The sequence below is a fragment of the Pipistrellus kuhlii genome, unplaced genomic scaffold (assembly GCF_014108245.1).
Source record: "Pipistrellus kuhlii isolate mPipKuh1 unplaced genomic scaffold, mPipKuh1.p scaffold_m20_p_12, whole genome shotgun sequence".
Taxonomy (NCBI): Eukaryota; Metazoa; Chordata; class Mammalia; order Chiroptera; family Vespertilionidae; genus Pipistrellus; species Pipistrellus kuhlii.
The window spans coordinates 9,746,734-9,772,071 of record NW_023425427.1 but is presented as its reverse complement, the minus strand read 5'-3'; the positions used below and the strand labels follow the sequence as shown (position 1 = coordinate 9,772,071).

Sequence of the window (25,338 nt, the reverse complement as noted above, 5' to 3'; positions counted from 1 at the left end):
TTGTTTGTGCCTCTATTAATCTGACTCTTCTCTGAGACAGAACCACCTGGGACCAGATGCTATAGAGCTACACGGTAACAGCTGTGAAAAGCTAGCAGTGCACCAGGTACAGAGGCACACACGCCTGGTGGCTGCAGGGCGGGATGATTCCTGGAGCCACAGCGTCCCTGGTGTGTTTTCCACCGTGTTATCAGGGGGGATTACATGAAACAATGTGCATGAAAATTCCTTCTGAACTACAAACACTGTGCAAATATGTGCTGTTAGAACCAGGTGGTGTGCGCAGTGGAGGGTACCTTTTGCCGGGGGGTAAGCATTTCAGTTTACATAACACTTTTCATTCCGGGAACCCCAGGCCCTTGTGAATATTATCCTGAGAAATATCACTTAAGCATGCACATAAATAAACAGTCTAACAAATGCAGGCACTGAGTATGATGACAATGATGAAGATCTTAAATAAGAACGTCAACGGTTTGACACCTCGGCTCTCAAGGATGTTGCCACTGTAGTCACAACAACATTCTGAGGGGGAAAACAAGTCTCAACATGAATGTTTCCCCTCAGTGTGGACTGTTTGGATGAGGAGGGAGGAAGAGGGGAATGGAAGTGGGAAAACATTTTAAAATGTGAATTTTATTTCCCTAGCAGGACACCGGAAAATTAAATATAACTGCACAACTCTTTTTAAAAGTTTCTTTTTGTTTTCTGGTGGGAAAGGGAGAAGTAAGCTGTCATTATCAGAATGATCAAACGCAGAGAGAAAAGAGGCAAAGGCAGGTAAAACACCAATTACAGCACTGCCAATCTGGGTGGGCCGGGCTCCTTCCAAACTGTAATACGAATGGACTTGAGGACTTGGGGCTGGGGACGGCAGGGCTGAGGAAGAGAAGAGCTGCCAGAACACAAGACGCGAGGCTAGAGATGCCGCCCCTTGTGCGGTGGGAGCAGTTCAATCGGGCACAGCCCTGCACATTCCCATGCACAGCTCCACCGTGGTGTGCTGGTACAGACCTGGCTCCGGGCTCGCTGCCTGTGCCTGGGTAGCTAGGCATGAAAAAGGGCCATCCGCAACCAGAGCGCAACTTGATTCCCAATTCCTCTCTGGAAACCATCCGTTGGCGTCATGAAATATTCTGGGGAAAGCCTGTGCTTTGGCTGGGCAAAAAAGGAATTTCAGACCCTCCATCAGGGTCTTCGTGGCTGAAGCTAAGCCAGCTCTTGGAAACCAACAGAGGAATCGTACCTCTGGAATAGTTTGTGTCACCCCGGCATCTGAGTGTTCCTGCCAATGACAAACAGAACCCCCTGACAATTTTTCCTCTCTCTCCTGGCAAAGGCAATGATGGCACAGCTGTTTTCTCACTATAAAAGACAGTCACTCCCTCTGTCACTCCAGCCCATGGCAAAAGGTCAACTTACACCAGTGATTGAACTGCCATGAGTCCTGTGAAGAAACGCAAATCCACCAGGAGAGGCTCTAAGACTCCTAATCGTTTTATCCTGTGCCAGCACGAAGCCTGAGGGTGGTGCTCACTCAATTTTGAATGAATGCAGGACAGGGAATTTGGATAAATATTGCATTGTCTGCTGTTTATGGAAATCTTTATGCAGGGTAACTTGGGTCAGGGAAGCCACTTTATCATGAAATAACTGCTATGCTTTTGTACTGAGTACCTTCTGGGTTCAAGACACATCTGAGAAACATAATAAAAACTGAAAGAAAGAATAAGTAGGCTTCCAGTAAGCATGAAAGACTATACACAAATGTGCCCTCCCCTTCCCAAACTCTCTAAAAAATTAAAAATAAAATAAAACTTGAATCTACAGAAACAAAGAAAAAAGAACAGGAGACGACAGCCACAATATTTTGGAAATGGAAACCCAAGGAGAGGAAGGAAAGGGGGTACAGGAGGAGGATCAACCAGAAGAAACCAGTTCATGCCTCAATCCCCAGAAAGTCTCAGGAATTAATGCTAGGTGCCTCTGAAGGCAGAAATAGGTTTGAAAATAGGACAACTGATTGCAAGTTTTGTAAGAAGTGAGCAATCTCCCAGGTCCCTTCACCAGCTCTTTGTGGCCAGGCTGCCACAATCCCTACCCTAGTGGAACATCAGGGGGTCCCCTGTGCTCCCGCTGAGCAGATGTGTTCTGGACTCTGGAACACCAGACACAGCCACAATGGAATGAGTCACCACAATTAAATGGGAAGATTGAGTGGGGGGGGGGGGGATCACATTATAAACAGCAAGTCCGACCCAACCCCATTCCCTTCTTTATGTTAGTTCTCATAAATATTGCCATTCAAGCTTAAAACTGCAGACAGGAGAGAGAGAACTGGTCACAAAGAATGAGGGAATAGAATGGCATCAGCTTCTCTGTAGCAGCACTAGCAGCTTGACCTTGATTTGCTCTCTACATGCTAGGTTCTACAGCTTTGACTTCATACTTAGGCTCTCACAAAATATTGGTGTTTGCCTCTGTAAGTGCTTGGTATGGTGTATCCACCCAGCCCTGGCTTCTCAACTTACAGAGTTATTGAGGGCCAGCGTGGATTGTTCCCTGGACCTTCTGTTCTTTGCATAGTAGTCTCAATCCCCTGTTCTCCTCTTGTGATTATAATCTAAAATGCAACTGCAGCAGCCAATCCCAAATATATTTCTAACTCCTGCAATGCAGCCAAAGATTGATTTCATCACATTTTCCTTTTTTGCTGATGATGGAAGGAACAATTGGATCATGGGTTGTTTTGATGAATAAATAAGTGGCCTGGTGGCATCTGGAGTGTCAGCCTTCCAGATCCGCAATCGCCATAAAACTGCAGACACAGATACTGAACCTGGGGTGGAGACCACAGGTTCAAGGACCATAGATTTGATGTTACCTCACTACCCAAACATCAGCCTTCATTTCCCTTTCTTGGCTGCATTCAGGGGACAAATGCCAACTCCTCATAGACTATGTAATGGAGGCGAGAAGGTGATGCTCAGAAAATCCACCAGGGTCTATGGAGCCTGCAGCAGCCAGTATGCTTGACATACTGTAAATCCTGTTGTTAAAAGTGTTCTTTTTAAATAAATAAAAAAATCTTCGTTGTTTAAAGTATTAAACATGTCCCTCAACCCAGGCCTTTCCCACCCTATTGTCTGTGTCCATGGGTTATGTATATATGCATACAAGTTCTTTGGTTGATCTCTTCCCACCCTCCCCGACCTTCCCAAGGATTCTTCCAATGTAAAAAGAAGGAAAAGAATAATCTCATCTTTTTAGGCAGCTGATGGTGAAAATGATCACTTTTGCTCTTGGCAAACCAATGGAGGAGAAAGTCAATCCCCATGGTCTAAAAACAAAATTGAAAACCTCATTTTTATACTTGGAAGAATTTAAGATAAACAATCTGTAGAAACTTGAATGGACACAACTCTATTGTGCCTCTGATTACTGGGTTTTGGGTTTGAACTTGGTCTCTGCCATTGAGCATTCCACTGATAAGGCTGGCCCCCTTAACACATGAGGGAATTGGCACATTTCCAAGGTTCAAATGCAGTGTGAATCTGGAAAGATAATGTTATTAACTGAAATCTGCAATAGAGGAGAGGAGCAATCAGCAACTAAGGAAAAGAAGATGGTAAGTTAGAGGGCATGGTGAATTTGAAATACCTGTAGGATATTCAAGCTGAGGTTCTTGTGAGCACTGAAAGTGTCACAAGGAAACCAGAAAACTGAGCTCAGGGGATCAATTAAGCTTACTTCAATAGATTTGGAATTCCTTTAATTAGAGCAGTGATTGTGACTGGTATATTGCAAGAATTTTTAAAACACGCAATAGTCAGAGGAACAACAATAGCCCTCCAGAGTGAATAAATCAAAATTATACCTTTTTATTTTTTATCAGATGAGCAAAAATATATTTTTTGGCATTCTGCAGAATTTTTGATTAATTTATATGTGCCATGAAGTTAAAAAATAAAAATAAAAAAGGTTTGAAAATCATTGGATTAGAGGATAAACTTAAAGCCATAACCTTGGATAAACTCATTAGGAGACAAGGTGAAGAGTTTGAAAAAAAATAGAAGGCTGTTTCAGTCAGGATAGAGGTAGGTTATGCTGCAGAACAAACCACCCACAAACCACAGGGACTTAATATATCAAAGGTTTCTTTCTCATCCAATTAATGTCCAGAGTTGTGTGGGAATTCTGTTCAGTGTCATCTCACTCTGGCACTTTGACTACAGAGCAACCACCCACCTGGAGCATTGCTGGTCTCTGTAGCGGAGAAAAGAAGGGTCTCATACCAGCAATTAAGTGCACTAGCCCAGAAGTGACAGGTATTGTTCCTGTTCATAATTCAAAGGCCAGAACTCACCATTTAGCCCTACCAACCTCAAGCACAAAGAAAGCAGGACATGTCATCCAACCATGCATCTGGAAAGAAAGGAGTGCAGCCAGAAGGAGCCACATTAGTGACTACGCCAAGAACAGAATTTGTATAAACATGTTACACCACAGATGCAAGAACTGAGTCAGGATGGAAAGAAGACAGAGAAATAACAATTAGACATAGGAGGAGGAGAAGGACAGCAGGAGCCATCGTTGGATGACCTGAAGGAAGGAGAGTGAAAAAAGAAGCAAGCTATTCATGCAGAAGTTTCTAATAGAATGGTGCACTGTGCATAGTAAGGCAGAGGTATTTAACAAGATGGCAAGCTGGCTATCATACCACAGGCACTTCCCCATGCCACTCATTTGCTTGATGAATTTCTCAGAGTCACAACTTCTGTCCCTCAGCCTAAGCTGAATCCCACATCTAGCCTTAATTATAAAAATGCGTACATAAGGCTGCCTTAGCCTGTTACCACTCAACGACATTCCTGCTCTGATTTCATTCTTATTAAGCAAACTTCTGCTTCTGACTTGGCTTTCCTTAAAGGTCTATTTTAAGTCAGAGAATGCGTTAGTCACAGTGAAGCATTTCAGACCACATGACAACTCCATGGCTCACTGGGTAAATTTAAAAACTGGTATTCTGGCCATCAGTGTGGTGAATTCGGTATACAGCAATCTCTCACTAGATGGTTCCACCCTTGATATGCAGGTAAATGTATGCTATGTAGGCAAGCATAAGGCCTACAAGCTTTATGTGTAATATCTGATATTTTCCTAATATGAGCATTTAGAAGAAAAGTTCCACCCTCTGGCAATGGGCAAGAAGACACCTGATTGGTGGTGTTGCTCTTATATCAATCAGAGGCAAAGCAGATGTACAGTCCTTAGTTCATCCTAGCTTGATACTGTGATGGCCAGAGCTGTTTCATACCTGAGGCACATAAAAAAAGAAAGAAAAAAAAAAAAGCTCCAATAAAAATTAACTCCATGTTGAAAAGAGCCAAAGGAAGAAGTAAAAAATAATTCAATAGGGGGGGAAGGGTGGATAACAAGCAATTAAGAAGTAAAGGTAAAGAGCAAAGGATTAAGAAGTAAAAAAGAAAGCCTGAGGAAAGACTGCAATTTCCGAAACCTAACAGTTTGGTGGCCTTTTCATTTTTGCTGAATTTAAAACAGGTTTGCAATTGTTTACAGACTATGAAGTCTGCAATTTGGCAAAAATTTAAGTTAAGGTTACTGATGGTGTGGAATGGAAATACCAAAACTAAATACTACATGCATACTTGCCTGAAGCCAAGTGTATACTAGTTTTTCTATTTCTAAAAATAAGCATGTTAGGAATTGTTAAATAAATTATAATAGGACTGGATTATATATTAGGATATTATATACAATGTGAATTATAATATAATAAACTATAACATTATAATATGATGGAATACAATTTGGTCTTCAAAACTACACTGTTTGAGTATTAAATAGCTCAGGAAAACGATGGGCTCAACACAATGTTCAGTGAGAAAACAGCAGGATTTTAAAATGTGTCTGCATTTTTACAACATGTTTGAAAAATAGAAAAGACTGGAAGATCTCAAGATTGAGTGTTGAAGAAGTGATGTGATTAAGGCTGTTTTTATTTTAGTCTTTATATTTTCCTGTGATATCCAAATTTTCTATAATGAACTCAGACTTCTTTTAGAGAATGTAAATTACTTGTATAGAGAAGCATTCTTCATTAGCAACTCAGTTTTTCAATTATTTTTGTTAGTTATACTGGAATTAAAACTCATTAGATACATTAAATGTAACATTTTTAAATGTTCAGGGTATATATGCTCCCAACTGCTTTTAAAATGAAATTGTAATTAGACAAAACAAGAGAAATGAGACTAGAAGAGCTCTCTGAGGGTAATGGCAGAGGCATAAAATGCTCCATTTCAAATATTGTGAAATATTTATCATACAAATGATAATCTTGTCAACATATTTTGCAGAATGCAATACATATAAATTAAAACTTGATTTTAGAGCATCTCATTGATTTTAATATAAACAAAAAGTTTCCAAATTCCAAAATGAGTTAAAAGTTTATTTTTATATTATATAAAAGTGAAATAAGCAAACCAAGATTGAAAATAAGATTGTGAAAAAACCAGTCCACCTGCCTACAAGCATATACCATTGTCAAATAGTGGAACCATTCTTTACATACTTACAACCTATATATATAAAAGCCAAGCAACCGATGGTAGAATAACCAAAATGATCAGAATGACTGAAGGCTATGACAGGCATTGTGGCGGCTAATCGACCTGATCAGGGGTGGGACCGGCCAGCCAACCAACCACCCACAGCCCCAGTCCCCTGCCGGCCCTGCCCCTGATTGGACTCCCTCACCCGAATCACTGAAGTGTGACCTAAATGCTCTCCAGCCTTCATAGACCAGGAACCTGAATGACGAATGATCAGGAGGAAAGGAGAGGTGCTCAGCACAACCACCATCTTCCTGTGTTCTCTCTCCACTGCTACCCTATTAAAGAGGCCAGCCACATCAAACCATATCCACCCTTTAGAGCACATGTGTCAAACACAAGGCCCTCGGGCCAAATCCGCCCCGCCAGGCCTTGCAATGTGGCCCACACCGCGCTGTCATCACTGCACTCCGCTGCGTTTCCATCACAATGACAGTTTATGACTGTTCAGTAAACCATTCAGCCCGCGATTTAGGCTGGATTTTAGATTTTGGCCCCTTCTCTGATTGAGTTCGACACCCCTACTTTAGAGGGTTTGTCAACAGGAAACTAAACAATATTACCTGTCTAGGGAGGGGCTTAGAAATAGAAGCTGTAAGTATCCCTGACACTAAAGCACTTTTGAAGCTTCAATTCATCCAAAAGCCTATAGCAAACATGAATACACCCTACAAAGATCTTTGACTCTTTGACACTAATTTGTACACGGGGGAGCCTGGCCCGTCTACACCTGATTAGGGGGGGGCTGGTCAGGGAGAGGGGCTGGCCGTGAGGAGGGGCTGTGGGCAGTTGGCCAGCCAGGGGGAGGGGCCGCAGTGAGTTGGGAGGAGTTATTAGTGTATGTGTTATTTAACAACATGCTAAGTATAGTTCTAAGGTCCATTTGGTGATGCAGATGAAATGAAAAAAAGTTTCCTCTCATCTGCTTTATTCTACTTTTTCTGCCGAGTCTGAGGCAGGATCATCTGAGAGGAAAAGAACACTGGGAAGTTCAAGAATCAGGAAGGTAGAAAGACTTAAGATAAGTGTGCAGGAATAGGAGACTGTCTACCAGAAAAATGCTATATTGCCATGGCTTGAAGGTTGAGATCTAGTTGTAGACTGAAATTATGTCAGTGATACTAATTAAATGATCTCATTGAGCAAGCTGGACTCCTAAGATGCAAAGAGAGCACAATTTAATCTTCGCCCTGAACTGCACATCCTTGGGCTTCCTTCCAGACCAGCAGGAACAATTCTCTCTGATTTCTTTCTTTGCTACCAGTCGGAGAAAAGTCTGTTCTTACAGGACTCATCTGATTAGAGCAGGCCCATCCATGGTACTCTCCCTTTGGCCATAACGTATCATAATCAGTAGCTGATCTCTCTTCGTATTCACATAATCCACCCACCCTCAAAGGGGAAGGGGTTGTACAAAAGCAAAGATCATTGGACATGATCTTACAAATCTGTGTATCACATTTACTTAACAGAATAGCAGTTGTGTTTCAGGCACTGCACAAAGTACAGTGGGCACGAAGATAGATTAGATGCCTTTGAGATGCTCATCCCCTCACTCCACACTGTTCAATATAGGAGCCCTAGCCATGTATGGCTTTTGAACACTCAAAATGTGGCTAATCCAAGTTGTGATGTGGTATAAGTGTAAAATGCACACTGGACTTCAAGAAATTAGTACTCCTCCCCCAAAAACTACAAAACATCTCATTAATATTTATATATGAATTGCATATCAAAGTGATATTCCAGCCTTAGCCAGTTTTGCTCAGTGGACAGAGCATTGGCCTGCAGACCAAAGGGTCCCAGGGTGGATTCTGGTCAAGGGTATGTACCTGGGTTGCAGGCTCCTCCCTGGCCTGAGCCCTGGTTAGGGCTCATGCAGGAGGCAACCAACGGATGTGTTTCTCTCATATCGATGTTTCTCTCTGTCTTTCTCTTTCTCTTCTACTCTCCCTAAAAATCAATGGAAAAGTATTACTGAATAAGAATTTTTTTTTTTTGAAAAGTGATAGTCCACCCATTCCTTTTTACTTTTAGAAAGTAGAAAACAACTTAACGTAAAAAATGTAGCTCATACTATTGAACAGTACAGGTCTAGACCACGAAAAAGACAAGTGCTTTCCAAGTGTAGCAGGTACCGTGATAATTGAGAAGCCAATTGCATTTTGGGTACACACACAGGGAGTGGTCAATTTAGCTAAGCAAAATAGTGTGAATAGGAAAGGCTTCAACTGCTTGGTTTCCCCTTCATAGCAGACAAGGTAGAGTACACCTGCCCATGCAACAGTCCTTTTCCAATAGACAGGAATCCTTTATATAAAAGAGCAAAGCAGTTAGAACTGACTTTTTATTTTAGAAGACACAATTCAGGTAAGATTCTAAAACTGGGCTCTCTCTGGAGCACACCCAGACCTTTCTTTCCCAAGTATGTACTGTTACCTTTTCTAAGGTCCCCATGAGACTTACAACCAGGCAAGCAGCAGGCAGTGGCAGCTTGTCCAGGGATAATCCCCTGTACGTGTTTCCAAGGCCCTCTTTTCTCTGACTTTTTAGGAAGCTAACAGCAGCCTCACCTTGGCTCACTTCTCTGGTATAACGTTTCTAGAGTATCAAAGCAAAGCATCGCCTAGGCCAGGGAGGGAAACATCCAGCCCTTGGGCCATATTAGGCCCTTGAAATCATTTGGTCTGGCCATGCCAAGGCATTAGGGGTGAATTAATGAAATGTTTGACCAAATATAGCAGGCTGATTTTTAAATTGATAATTTTGTATGGCCTGCGAATGATGTGATAAATATTCAAATGGCTCTTGGCAGAAAAAACATTCCCTACCTCTGACCTATATGGTCTCTCCTGTTGCTCCTTCTACCCTAAGCCCTTCCTTTGTTCACTGTCCCCAGCTTTAATAAAGTATTCTCAAAATAAAAAAACTAAAACAAATACAAATGGCCAAATATAAGTGAACATTTTCCTGACAAACCCTTAATTGTTATCTATCCACCTACCAGGGGTCTTCAAACTACGGCCCTCGGGCCACATGCGGCCCGCAGAGGAGTCTGATCCAGCCCGCCAGGTTTTTTGGGCAGTGAGCGCAGCCGAGGTGTTACAGTAGGAATTAGTAGTTCATATAGTCCGGCCCTCCAGCTCTCTGAGGGACCGTGATCTGGCCCCCACTTTAAAAAGTTTGAGGACGCCTGATCCTAGACCTTTCCTTTCTTTCTCTTGGACTCTGAAAGAAAGAGCCAACTCTCTCTCTCTGTGCTACTTTGTAGGGTCAAAAACTTCAAGGCTGTCATCACTGAGAGCCGCCTATCTTTCTCTGGCTTTTGATCCCTCAAATAGAGGGCAGCTATTACCAGCTTAATTAGAGACTAGTTAATTACCTTCTTGGCCCTCCCAATTAGTTCAAAGAGCTCTCTTGGCTTCCTCAATGTATGACAAATAAGAAAAAGAATGTTGAAATGTGATCTATAAATTTTTTTCTATAATTGTCTTTTTTTCCATTGGGATATTCTTTGTCAGTTATCTTTTTAGATTAGATCCTACTTCCCATAATGACTCATATGAATAATGTTTACTCATTAGATAAACATTTTCATATGCAAATAATTAATAGTTGTTAAGCATATGCTATGTATTAGATGTTGTATGAAATACTTATGTCATCTCATTTAATCTTTACAACCCAAAAAGGTGATGATAATAATAGAATACTAACAATTATTCAGTGTGTGCTACGTACCAGATACTTTTCTAATCTCTTTGTATTTGTGAAAAAGTTAATTTAAGTCAGACCTCAGAGGGAGGGTGGGGATAAAGGGTGAGATCAACCAAAGGACTCCTGTGCATCCATATGAGCCTAACCAGTGGACATGCGTGGGGGTGGGGGCATGCGTGGGGATAGGTTTGGGATGGGAATGGGGGGGGGGGTGAGGACAAATATGTGATACCTTAATCAAAAAAAAATTTTAAACAAAAAAAGGGTTAATTTAAGGATTAAATGAGATAAAACATGAGAAGTGCTAAGGATAGAGCCTAGCATTGGGAGAATTGTTCAGTAAATGTTAACCTACATTGAATCCACACAAAGATCCTATGTCATAAATAATATTATCACTTATATTTTACAGATAAGTAAACTGAGACTTAAGAGGGTTTAAATTCCTCACCCTAACCCTAGCCCTAATCAATGTGGCTCAGTAGATAGAGCATCAGCCTTCAGACCAAAAGGTCCCAGGTTTGATTCAAGTGAATGACATGTACCTTGGTTGCAGCCTGCTCCCCAGTGTGGGCCCTAGTCCTGGTCAGGGCTGGTGCTGGAGGCAAACAATGGTGTTTCTCCCATATCAATATTTTGCTCTGTCTTTCCCTCTTTCTTCCACTCCCTCTAAAAATCAATGGAAAAATGTCCTTAGGTGAGGATTAAAAATAAACATATATAAAAGAAAAAAAATCAGTGTTATCTTGTAAATCCCAATTGAATACAACATAGGTGTTTTCAATACCTTTTATAAACTAGATTATATAGAAGGTAGAATTTCTTAATTGCTAATTTTTTTAAGACTGCAATGTCGCCAAAACTGGTTTGGCTCAGTGGTGGAGCGTCGGTCTGCAGACTGAAAGGTCCCGGGTTCGATTCCGGTCAGGGGCATGTACATTGGTTGCGGGCACATCTCCAGTAGGGGGTGTGCAAGAGGCAGCTGGTCGATGTTTCTCTCTCATTGACGTTTCTAGCTCTCTATCTCTCTCCCTTCCTCTCTGTAAGAAATCAATAAAATATATTAAAAAAAAAAAAAAAAAGACTGCAATGTCTTAAAAGAGTTGTCTCCTTGATGAAGGGTATAAGGCTGAATCCTCTAGCGTCATTGACAAAGGGCTAATCTAATATCCTTTATAAAATATTCCTATATGATTCATTTACTGCACAAAATAAAAGTGAATGGTGGCACACACTTGGGTGGAATATAGTTTGGAATCTCTCTAAGGACTTGTTATTACTTTAAAAACACCCCATTACAATAATTTATTGTGAAATCTTTATTCATTCATGCTTGCATCAAGGGCTGAAGTTGGAGCCCCAAAGAGCTACCCAGGGGCCACATGACCATGAATTAACCATATTGCTCTAAAAGACATTCTACATTTTTATTACAAACATGAATTTTCACACCTACCCAAAATTAGGGAGAATAATAAAATAAATTACCATGTATCCGCCACCTAGCTTCAATAATTACTCATTCATTCCCACACTGAATTCTTGAGAGCTTTCAAAGGAAGTCATGGAATCTTACCCTGTGGTGATAACAATTACTCATATTCTCTCATAGAGATTAGACTTTCTTATAACTTTATAGTCAGCACAGCCATCAAAGAAGGAATAAACACATTTGCCAAAGCATTCTATCTACATACTGAGGGTTTTTCATCAGTCATATAAAAGAAGGTAGCATTTCAGTTCAAACTAAAGTGACACCTCCAGCCAGAGGGGTGAATCATCCTATATAATAAAACCCTAATATGCAAATAGACTGAAGAACGAACAGTTGCTATGATGCACACTGACCACTAGGGGGCAGAACTCAATGTAGGAGCTTCCCCTTATTGGTCAGTATGCTCTCACAGGGGGAGCACCACTCAGCCAGAAGCCAAGCTAACAGCTGGAGAGCACAGCAGCTGTGGCTGGAGCCTCTCCCACCTCCTCAGCAGCGCTAAGGACCCTTTGAGGGATATCCGATTGCCAGCTAAGGCCCAAGAGGGTGCAGGCCTGGCTGAAGAACTCCCCACCCCCTAATGCATGAATGTCATACACCAGGCCTCTAGTTAAGAAGATATAGCACCTTCCAGTTTAACCTGCTCCTTAACTGTTAACAGCTACCACATCTTGCCATACACTTCTCTTTGATCCTCTGTAATGAGAGAAATTGTGTGCTAAATCCTGAACCCTTCTGGTATAGAAAGAAATGATTTCAATATTTTTGCAGGAATGCTCAGTTTTTGGAGAACTTAAATTTAAATCACATTCAAAAGCAAGTTCATACCTTTTTTAAAAAATATATTTTATTGATTTTTTACAGAGAGGAGGAGAGAGGGATAGAGAGCTAGAAACGTCAATGAGAGAGAATCATCAACCAGCTGCCTCTTGCACACCCCCTACCGGGGATGTGCCCACAACCAACGTACATGCCCTTGAGCAGAATCGAACCTGGGACCATTCAGTCCACAGACCGACGCTCTACCACTGAGCCAAACCAGTTTCAGCAAGTTCATACCTTTCTTTAGAAATACCACTGGAAAAAGCATTGGGGGAAAGAGAGCGAGTCTTTCAACCAGCTACTCTGCAGCTATTAATTTTTTTAAAATAAGTAACAAGTAAGTCTCCAGAAATATATGTGAGTACTTATTGCAATAGATTGAATATCAGGAAAATATTGGAAACAATTATAGAGAATTAACAATAGAGAATTGTGCAAATGAACTAAGGAGCATCCTCTCAATGGAATATTATGAAGTCTTGAAAATGATGAAGAAATATTTGTGATATATTAAGTAAAATGAGTTTATCTTTATTAAATTAAATAAAATAAACTTATTAATTTATCTTTAATAAATAGTAAAAAAAATTGGCAGGAAAACCTATAGTTTGAAATTTAAGAGACATATTAACTAATTGTAATGTATTTTACTGTCTGAGACACACATCCACACCCAAAAAAAATTGAGGAAATTTAAACAATGAACGATACCATACATTTTTAAAATTATTTTTTAAATGTGATGATATATTATTTTTTAACTTCTATATTGAGAGATGAAACACAATGCTGTCAGAATTGTAAGACTATAGATGAAACAAGATTAACAAAGTTTGAGGATTCATTATATTTTACTTTGTACTTCTGCACGTTTAAATTATGGACTGTAAAAATCTTTTAAAGTTATAAAACTATGTATATGCTGATCCTATTAGTTTATTTTAGATATCTTTTTTCTTATTCTTCTGTATGAAACACAGTTGTTTTTTAACTTAGACATGTGGACCAAAAGGGACTAACCTGACTAAAACTTTGATCTTTACTGAGCCCATTGTCTTTTTGCATCTAAGATAATATACCTGTGGAAGGTCAGGGTAACTTGTAACTTCCCTTTTTCTGGACCCCTCAGGGCACAACTAATGGCGCCAAGGCAGAGAATACATTCCCTCATTGTTTTTGTTTTTGTTTTTGTTTTTGTTTTCCCCCTCATTGTTATTGTTACTTGAGAATTGTATTTATTTATTTGTTTATTTATATATTTATATCTGTTAACTGTTGACTGTCAACTATCCTGCACCCACCTAAGAAGAAAAAAGAAGTATATGTCTACCATTTTACGTTTTATCCAATCCTAGAAGTTTCCCCACTTTTTGCTTTCTCATGGCTCCCTAATCTAGGACCAATGAAGTTCATGCAACCCACTTACGTCTCCTCTCAAGAGCATTATCTCAATACTTTGAGATTCTACTTCTTGGCAATTGTTGACAGTTTGGCTCAAATAAACTCACAAAAAATTATTTACAGATTTGAATGTTTCTTAGGTTAACAGACATAATATACTTTTTGTAATAAATAATTTAATAACTTTAATTAATTTATGCTAGATATCAATCAACCCAAATTTTTTCTTTTCCCATTATTTCTAACATACCACTGAATAGCATTTCATAAACGGTTAAAAATAAGAATGTAAAATGAAGTCACACATATTCTCAAACTAAAATTTGTTGTTCTATTAATCTAAGACCTATATATCAGTTATAAAGTGACTTTTAACCTGCTGGCAAGGGAATAATTCATGCCTGAAGCAAGCAAAGAGAGATAAGCACAAATCTCTGAAAATCTTGGGCTTTCCAGTTTCAGTACAAAGCTGGATCTTCATAAACGAGGAAACAAACTAAATCTCCTATTAGGTAAGTGTAGAATAACAAACAAAAGTCTACTTTATATATATGATTTGGATAGTGTATACAACTTTAGGGACAATTCTATTTTATTTTTTTAATATATTTTTATTGATCTCAGAGAGGAAGGGAGAAGAAGAGATAGAAATATGAATGATGAGAAAGAATCATTGATTGGCTGCCTCCTGCACGCCCACCCCTGGGGATTAAGCCCAAAATGCTGGCATGTGCCCTTGACTGGAATTGAATCCGGGACCCATCACTGTGCAGGCTGACGCTCTATCCACTGAGCCAAACCAGCTAGGGCTAGGGCAATTTTAATTAAATTAGTAAGAAAATGCAACTTTTCTAGCATTTATGCTTTTACTCTGTTAAGGTAGATGGATTTACCTTAGATAGGGAAAAAGTAAGTCACCAAGACATTATATTATCAAACTCCTTAAGAGGCATTTTAGCCTTAAGTGGGCCTTCCAGAAAATGACTGTAAGCATATAAAATGAAATAGAGACAGTAAAGCAACAAGCAGACTGTCAAATCACAGCAGGTAGGGTAGGGAGATCTGGGGGAGATAATAGATCAACCGAAGGACTTGTATATATGCATATAAGTACAACCAATGGACATAAAACTCTGGGGAGGGAGGGTATGTATGGGAGGGGAGGGGCAATGTTAAAATATGTACACAGATAATAATTTAATAAAAAGAAAAAGAAAAAAACAAATTAGGATAAATTAGAGCATTTAAAATACGGGAACCTGTGTTGACAGTGGGTGTGTTGTGCTATATAATCTACTCCTGTTAAAAAACTCATCCATAATTCCTATGTGCAGGAAAGAAGTGTTTGGAAATTGGATTTCTGTGATTCTGCTTATGTCCTTCAAGCTCCAAATTATTTAACTGAGCAAAAAATCCTGCTTTGCTTCTAGTGTTAATCTCCCCTCCCTTGCCCTTTCAACTACAGGCCTGAGCCCCATTTCCAGTAAACTTCTATCTCACCCTTGCTCCTGAGCCCAAGTTCATCCTTTGTCTAGAATGAGTTCTCGCCCCAACAGAAGGGGTGTTAAGAATGGATCTTGCTGCACTGTCCATAGCCAGATGGGTATGGGGAGCAGGAGACTTCTCCCCTAACCACTTCTCCAATAGTACCTCAGGAGTTCTGTTTTGGTTTCCAGATTGCTCAACACCCAGAAAGAATCCCTGAGTCTCAGCCCTCTGCCCCCAGATGTGGCCCTTATCCATAATCATCTAGTAACCACAGGCCTGGCCCTACATCTGGGACCACACTGACCCCTGGTGGAGGCTGTTCTTCCTGCCCGGAGATCCTTGCAGCCTTCCCACCCCTCACTTCACAAGTGCCACCAAAATCTCTCTGTAGGTGGAGATTGAACAGTAATTTGCCACTCCTGTGAAAAACATAACTAGGACTGTGAAATACCCCTCAGCAGTGTGCCGACTAATATATGTTCAGGCTTTTTACAAGTTGGATGTTAAACACAGTCATTATTCCAATTTAAATGACATAACTTATAGTTTATTTATATTAAAAGCAAAGATCTTAAGTACACAAAATTTGTCACTTCTTAATAATCTTGCTACATTTTACTACTGTCTATGCCCATGAGTTATTTTCATATATATATATATATATATATATATATATATATATATTCAATATATATATATGTGTGTGTGTGTGTGTGTGTGTGTATATATATTTTTTATTTTTATTTTTTTACAGAGAGAAAGGGAGAGGGATAGAAAGTTAGAAACATCAATGAGAGAGAAACATCAATCAGCTGCCTCTTGCACCCCCCCGCACCCCCACTGAGGATGTGCCCGCAACCAAGGTACATGCCCTTGACCAGAATCAAACCCGGGACCCTTCAGTCCGCAGGCTGACACTCTATCCACTGAGCCAAACCTCTGAAAATTATTTAACTGAGCAAAAAATCCTGCCACAGGCCCATGAGTTATTTTCATCTATTGCTATCTAGATAGTGGAAATTACTCCACTTGTCAATCATGGTTGAATTGCAACCCTTATGTTGGCTATAGATATGAATTCAGCAAAACTCAGTGAAAGTAATCAGTCAGAATCAGGCTATATGAAATTTAAAAGAAAAAATATCATATATTTTATCATTTATAAATTGTGTGTATCAGTAAAGTGTATAAATTTATATCATTTTTTCCCCAGAGAGCTAATTGTTAAACAACTTTGCAGCACACTACAGTATCCTTTCTTTCCTTTTTTAAAAAAAATATATTTTTATTGATTTCAGAGTGGAAGGGAGAGGGAGAGATAGAATATCAAATGACGAGAAAGAATCATTGGTTGGCTGCCTCCTGCAGGCCCCACCCTGGCATTCTAGCCTACAACACGGGCATGTCGCCCAAACCCTGACCTCCTGGTTCATAAGTCAGTGCTCAACCACTGAGTCATGCTGACTGGTCTACAGAATCCCTTCTTTTCACTCCAGCCCCAGTTCTATGATCTCATTAAACTCTCCTGATTCTGGTTACCTCCCATTATTGACTTTGGACCTGTTGGAAGTTGGAAGCTCATACCCAACCCCCTCCTGATTTATCTTGTCCAGGTGGAAGGACACCCACTAGCATAACACACCTGGCTTCTTTTGCTCCCTCAGACATTCCTCCCCCAGGAAGGTGAACTGACTTACCTGGTTGGTGTATTTAGGAGAAAAATCATGCCGGGCCTAAATCCTGCCTCTGTTCCTTTTCTTAGGAGCTACCCACAGGGAGCATATTTCTCCACGTGGGGAAGCCTGCCCTGTTCTGGTGTTGCCTGAGGTTACTATGTAAGTTGGTCAAATTTTGGGAGTTCATATTAAGAACTCCACTTGTTCCAACATAGAAGCTACACTCTATGAAGTAGCATTATTAATATAAGTGCCATATATTGGCTTACATCTGCTGACTCCTTTGTCTTATTTCTCAGTTAGTTCATATCTGAATGGAGAAAGGGGTGCTATTTATTGGGCCCCTTAGAAACTACAAAAGGATCCTCTGTCGTCAGCCTTTGTTTTTGGGGTCCCAGGATGTCTTGTGGCTATGCCTATATGTACTGGTAAGCACAAGCCTTTTCTAAGTTAAGAAAACTTTAATGGCAAATTTATTTGCTTAGAATTCTTCTTATTACCAACATGTGTTGATAATAATAATGCTTACACAATTTAGCTTCTCTCATGTGCCAGACATTATACAAACACAGACCTTGAAAAACAAGCATTATTGACCCAGAGTGTTTTAGTAATTTTCCCAAGGTCACAAAGTGACAGAGCCAGTTGTCTGATTCCAAGGCCCTTGCTCTTTCTGATACATTTTTTCTCCTTCCCCTTTTCTTTCTCTTTCCTCCCACCCCATCCATCCAGTCTTCCCTTCTCTTCTTTCTCTCCTCTTACCAGTCCTGCCATGATCTTCTTCATTTCCACATTTTCTAGGTTTTGACACATCAGAAAATGAAAACCGTATTTGTGACCTGAGAGATCGTAGTATATATATATATATCTTACCCCAACAGTTGGGCTCTCAAGAAAGTTGGCAGCAGGCAATAGGAAAATTGTGGCTCCTGAATAGTACGCACCTCAGATTTCTCATAAGGAATGTTCAGCATCCATTCAAGGTCCTGGGGGAAGAGGTCACAAAGAAACTACTATGCATCAAGGGAGGCCACAGGACTTCATCAAGCTGGGGTCTGTCTAGGTTTGACCTGGGGCGCTATGTGCAAAATGCAGCCTTTCCTCAAATGGAGTGTTTGCCGTTACCTCTGGATCAAGGTTTCTTTGCTGGTGTCAATAGTTGTGTAATATATTCAGGAATTGAGCAAACAGTTTAGAGATTACTTGGGGAATGATTGAGGAGGGAATAATAGAAAATATATACAATTAATATATTGTTTATATATTACATATTTAATATACTTATCTCACTAATAAAAAGATGTAAAAGGCTGAAAGGTCAGAGCCAACCACTCCTTATCTAATTGAGACAATGGTAACTGAGGCAACTCCCCATCAAATAATCATGTAAATCCTTACTGATATGATAATCTGCTTATTACCTGCCTAAGGGTTATGGGTGCATCCCAAACCTGCTTAAGGGTAATGGGTGTATCCCATAGTCTCAATAAAAGGAACAGCAAGGCCAGAGGCTAGCAGCAATTCCCCCACTAGAGTTGGACTACCTCCTGGCTCCCCATATCACCAAATTAATTTTTTCTAGTCTCTTCATTTCTGTGCGGCCTTCTCCGGGACCCAAACGAATCCTGAACCACGCAGGATGTGAAAGGGGTTCTCACACTTATATATGATTAATATCTATAATAATATATTTCTATATCATATGTAATGAATTCTCAATGGGGTAATATTGCCCCCAAAGGTATGAAAACTGGTTCTTGGGGCTGAGGGTGAAAAAAATATCACTCTTTTTACATATAAAGCACAGGTAGAACCTATGTACATATAGTACCTAAACAAATACACGGCATGGGTGTGGTATTAAAATTCCATGGAGGGAATATTAAGAAAAATATGTCTAAAATGGTTTCTTAGGGGAGCAGTAATTTTTTTAAATGATTGAAAGAGCTTAGTGGAGTATGTGACATGTAATAGGGATTCAATACCCAACAACATTTGTAGTTGCTATTTCAAGTGGTTAGTTGATATTACTGCCCTACAAACCAAAGAGAGAACCATGCCATGCCATCCTGGTTAGGGTAAAGAAGGTTGTACTGCGGCATGTTCCCAGATGAAGTTAGCTTATGGTGGATCCTGTAGGAGATACAAGTCAGAACTCCCCACAGTTCTAAAAAATAAGCTGATTCTTACACATGGCTGGGATGACCTCTGGGATGCCCAGGAACACTTGTGCATGGCGTATTAAAATCCAAAAAACACGCAAAGCATAGATGTGCGTGGGCAGTGCACAGGCTACCACAATGTCCACTTTAATCCTCTGGGGAAGGACATGCTCCCAAATTCACTTTCCTCCCACCTGAGAAGTCCACCACCAAGTTTCCTGCACACGCCTCTGCTTCTTCTTACAGAGGATCTGGCTTCTAGAAGGCACTCAGTAAATGAGTTAATATGAGTTAGAAGAAACTTCTCATGAAGCGGCATGTGCTCTGCTAGTTGGAAGAAAAATAATCCAATGATTACTTTAAAAATCTAAGTTTGGCCCTGGCTGGGTGGCTCGGTGGCTCAGTTGGTTGGAGCGTCATCCTGTACACCAAAATGTTTCGGGTTCAGTTCCTAGTCAGGGCACATACCTAAGTCCAGGCCTATATGGAAGAAAACTGATGGGGTTTTTTTCACATTGATGTCTCTCTCTCTCTCTCTCTCTCTCTCTCTCTCTCTCTCTCTGTCTCTCTCTCTCTGTCTCTCTCTCAAATCAGTAAAAATACATCCTTGGGTCAGGATTGAAAAAGTAATAATAAAGTCTAAGTTTGTGTTAACTTTCAGCATACAAAGTGGTTTCATATATAGTATCTTACTAAATCATCATCATAACCCTGTAAGGTCAGTATGACATCCCCACATGAAAGATAAAGATGCTGAGGCTTGGCGAATTCACTTATTGTCCTCTCTACCTACCTAGTAATAAACAGCAGAACAAGCCTCCTTCCTAGTATATTACACCCATAATATTCTTTTCCCACAGAGGAGGAAGGCACATGAAATGGTAAAGCTATGGAGGAAAAATAACATGCTGGGACATGCGGACTCCCCTTGTGAGGGAAATGGTAATGTCTGAGAATTGACACAATCAATGAATGCAAGAAGGGGTGTTATTTTCATGGAGTATGAATCTAGCCTATGGCAGAGACTTCTGAGGAAGGTCGAAGCTATTAATTGTCAATTACAGGGAATTGAAAACCAATCAAAATAGAAAACAGTACGGAAGTATCCTGAGATACTGTGAAGTCTGGGGTATAAAATAAAAGACTTAGAAAACAAACAAACAAAAAAAAAGACATAGGGGCACAAATGTTGGGAATGAAATATGAAATGAAATATGAACTATTCGATACGCATTGGTGTAATTTTTTATTTCAGGGCCATAGTTTCAGACGTAGGAATGACAGATATTTGACTAAGAATGGAGAGCATTTTTCAAAGATTGAAAAGAATGTTTAGTCAGAGACCAACTCCTCTGGCCAAAAGGGCTGTAAATGGAAAACAGATGGGAAGGAGAAAAAAACACCTAGACAAAATGGAAATGGGTTTCCATGGATGACATTCAAGAAGGCTGGGAAGAATTTCAACAGGAGGGAGATGCTGGGTAATTTAGTGAGAAAACAATTGGAAAGGACATCAGGAAACAAACACACACAGCAGATATCCAGATATCATGCACAGAACATGAGCAACATAGTAACCTTGAGATTATAGCACAGGGTGACAAACAAGACCTCAGAGATATCCCCGGGGGGTTGGCGTGATGGAATGGATCCATGGGAACATACTGATAGAAGGGTGTGCTGTGCGCAAAAGACCTGTTGGGAGGAGATGGAGCAGCACTGTAGGCTGTGATAACAATAGAATCAGAGGAATTCCTGAACACTTGGATGAAGATGAAAGGAAAGAGGAGCAGAAGTAATGTTGTGAGGGAAGCAGAGCTGAGCCACTTGGAGGAAAACCACACAATTGGCAGAACGCACACAATGGAGATACCATTCTGGGAACTTCATTCAGATAAAAGCTGATTCTTTTACTTGCCTTCCTAACAATTTCATGTCCTATAAGGTAGAGGAAGGAATAAAAATAACTGTACTCTGACTGATTCCAACCAATGGGAAAAAGTAATTTGTTGGAGTGAAAGGGATGAGCACCTTTCAAGGGAGGGAAAGGTTGAGCTGGATAAAATGTATACAGAGGACTTTAGGAAGCTAGATTTCAAAATATTTTAAGAAAATATAGGCCTAATCCCACAAGTTTCCAAAAGGAGACAGTATCAGAAAGGTGCTTAGAAACATGACTATGGGCAATTCCAATGAAAAGAAGAGAGGTGAGAAGATTCTTAAAGAAGTTAGCATGATAGCACATGGCACTTTAAGCGAGGGTATAAGATGAACATTCAAAGAGATGGAGGCAACCCTGACTGGTTTGGCTCAGTGGACAGAGTGTCAGCCTGTGGACTGAAGAGTCCCAGGTTCGATTCTGGTCAAGGGCATGTACCTTGGTTGCAGGCACATCCCCAGTAGGGGTTGTGCAGGAGGTGGCTGATCCATGTTTCTCATCATTGATTTTTCTATCTCTTTGTCCATCTACCTTCCTCTCTAAAATAAATAAAAATATATTTTTAAAAATTCCTTCATTTTTAAGACTAGATAATATCCTATTGTATGTATATGCCATATTGTGTTTACCCATTCATCCGCCTATAGATATTTGGGTTGTTTCACTTTTTGACTAAGGTGAGTTATGCTGAGTGAACATGGTGTAAAATATTTGTTTGAATCTGCTTTGAATCTTTTTGGGTATATAAACATAGTGGAATTCCTGGATCAAATGCTATTTTCAAGCTTAATATTTTTTGAAGAATAGTCATGGTGGCTACACCATTTACATTCCTACCAACACTGCACAAGAGTTGCAATTTCTCTGCATCCTGGTAACCTTTTAATGGCAAATATTTGGAGATTCATTGACATACCTTAGGTAGGAACAGTAATATAATCGCTTCCCAATAAATATGGAGAACAAATTATAATAAACCAGTTAACAAATAAACATGACTATCAACAAAAAGTCAGCTATGACTTTTAGTTCAAAAGGCAAGCCTGGTATGCTTGAAATAAATTCATTAAAATCAGTTTTAGCCAGAAATGAAAAACCTGTTGAATGAGAAAAAGAATGAATTGGGGGGAAAAAGAAAACAAAGCAAGAAAAACAATCACAAAACTATTTAAACACATTGAACTTTAGCAAAAGATATATTTCACAATTTATATTGCTAACAATTTTTCTATTCTTGCAAAACTAATGAGAAAATCAGGTCAAATGAGAAAAAGGAATGTTGGGTTGTGTAAATGATACTGTTTAAACATAAAACATGTGAATGTCAGGCCTTTGCCCCACTGGCTGGCTGACTGCACCATAAAACTAGCTTTTCAAATTGTAATAGCTGAGTAGAGAAAAATTCTTTTAGGGGTATCTATGTGGTATGTACAACAGTTGAAATTCTAGAGATTAAGAACCATCTGCATGTCTCAATGACTTTTCAAAAGATTGCAAAAAATTGTAAACTCACCAGTAAACTATGAGAACATCATTCCCATACCTTTCCTGGGGACAGAAGTTCCTGCACTCAGGACAATTCCAAACCTTGCCCTATGTATTTCATCTGGCTATTCAGCTGTATCTTGTATCATATCCTTTATTATATACCCTAGAGGCCCAGAGCATGAATTCATGCACAGGTAGGGTCCAACTATCCCGCCCACAACTGGGGTAGAGGGGCTGATAGGGGGCAGGCCAGCTGGGGGGAGGGACCGCAAGCGGCTGGCTGGCCCCACCCCCTAGTCAAACTCTCAGTTGAATTCCTGGCCAAGGGGACAATTTTCATATTAGCCTTTGTTTATATAGGAGGATAAACTGGTAAGTGTGTTTTCCCAAGTTGTGGCAAATCATCAAACTCAAGAAGGGGGTTGTAGGAACTCTAGTTTATAGCCAGTCAGCTGAAGTACCAGTCACAAGCTGGCATTTGTAACTGGCATCTGAAGTGGGGGCAGTCTTGTGGAACTGAGCCCTTAGCTTGTGGGGTCTGATGCTATCTCAAAGGTAGATAGTGTCAGAATTTAGTTCAACTGTAGGACATCTAGTTGAGGTCTGTAGATAATGGAATAATGCTCAGTGTGTGGAGGGGGAGGGAGGGGGCGGGAAATCCCACACATTTGGTGACTGGAAGTATTCAGAGTAATAACTGAGTAGAAAGTATAATAGGAGATACAATAGAGGATCTTTATTCCATTGGTAGCCTTATAGGAAGAGGCACAGAGGGACAGACATACAAAGGGAGAACATCATATGATGATGGAAGCAGAGATTGAGATGCTGCAGCTGAAAGCCAAGGAAAGCCAATGATTGCCAGCAAACCAACAGAAGCTAGAAAAAGGCAAGGAAAGATTCGCCTTGACAGGTTTCGGAGAGAGCGGAGCCCTGCCGATGCCTTAATTTTGGACTTCTAGCCTCCAGAACTGAAAGACAATACATTTTTATGATTTTAAGCCACCCAGTTTGTGGTACTGGTAATGGCAGCCCTAGGAAACCAGGAAGATTCAATAAAGGGAATCTACAATGATGCAGGCAAAGAGTAAAGGACAGGGAAACCACAGGGAGAGTGCAGTACCCTGGAGTAAAAAATAAGGGTTCTCTAGGCCTGAAAGAACAACATAGAGAGCAGTTATTAGAACCTGGAAGGACAATTACCTGCAAGACGAAAGTCACCTGGAGGGCCGCCCTATAGAAGCAATGACCTTGTATCAAGAGCACTGCCAACCATAAAGAGAAATAAATTGCCTAATTTCACTCTCCTCCCTCCCATCTACTGCTAGGACTCCCTGGGAAGCCAACTCTGGTAACCCATATAGGTCAGCCTTCTTGGAGCCAATTGCTGGGTGAAGAAGAGGAAAGACAGAATGATGGAAGAAGAATGAAAGATATCTGGCACATTCTCTGCAGCAACTCTATTTTTTTTCTGAGCACTATTGATCCTCTTAATGTGCTTTTCCCCCCATTTCATGTGCTTTTAAAAATATTTTTTAATTGATTTCAGAGAGGAAGGGAGAGGGAGAAAGATAAAAACATCATTGATGAGAAAGAATCATTGATCAGCTACCTCCTGCACACCCCTCCTTGGGGATTGACCCCGAAACCCGGGCATGTGCTCTGACCAGGAATCGACCTATAACCTCCTAGTTCATAGGTCAATGCTAAAACACTGAGCCACACCAGCTGGGCCTCGTCATGTGCTTTAAAAAGAACAATACTTATTATCACTGATATATTGTAAATACCGTATTTTTCGGACCATAAGACGCACTTTTTTCCCCCCAGAAGTGGGGGGAAAAAGTCCCTGTCTTATGGTCCAAATATAGCCTACACATATACTTTTAAAAAAAAGTTTTTTTACTTGCCCGGCTCTGTGTGGTCTCTGTGTGCTTGACCGGCTCTAAAATGGTTCTAAATGCTGCTGTTCACTTTACAGGGTTGATTACATGTGTTTATGACTGTGATGTTGGGTTTTAATGCACATAAAATATTTTAGGACACTATTTGTTTCAGAATCTTTTTTTCTTCATTTCCCTTCTCTAAAAACTGGTGCGTCTTATGGTCCGGAACGTCTTATGGTCCGAAAAATACGGTACCTTTAATTTTAGATTATGTGTTTATTATCCCACTAAAAGGGCAATTTTTTCAACCTTTGTCATGTCATGGCACACATAAACTCATTACTACAATTCTGCAGCACACCAGAAAAATGTATTTTTTGCCTATCTTACAAAAAAATAGGTATGGGGTGATAAGTTTATAGCTGAGAGGCAACCGACATTTGCAGCTAGCACCTGCTGTATTCCAGGATCCCATCTATAAGCTCGGGAAAGAGCTGTGAATAAGGCAGTGAGTTCCTCTCCCCAAGAAGAAACATGGAAAGTGGGGTAATCATGGGAGATAGATAATAAATAAGTTTAAAAATAATAACTTCAGGTAGAGTCATGAAAAAATTTAAATCAGTGTT

At 40.2% G+C, this 25,338-nt stretch overlaps 1 protein-coding gene and 1 pseudogene across 1 annotated transcript in view; one reads left to right on the top strand and one right to left on the bottom strand.

Moving 5' to 3' along the window:
- The window catches only part of LOC118716214 (U3 small nucleolar RNA-associated protein 14 homolog A-like), a 72,091-nt gene that overhangs the window by 43,077 nt on the left and 3,676 nt on the right, over positions 1 to 25,338 (bottom strand). Inside the window, exon 2 of the mRNA XM_036433117.2 lies at positions 18,111 to 18,223. The gene's annotated coding sequence lies outside the window, so the exon portion shown is untranslated. The remainder of the gene's footprint in view (positions 1 to 18,110; positions 18,224 to 25,338) is intronic.
- LOC118716794 lies at positions 5,190 to 5,330 on the top strand (annotated as a pseudogene).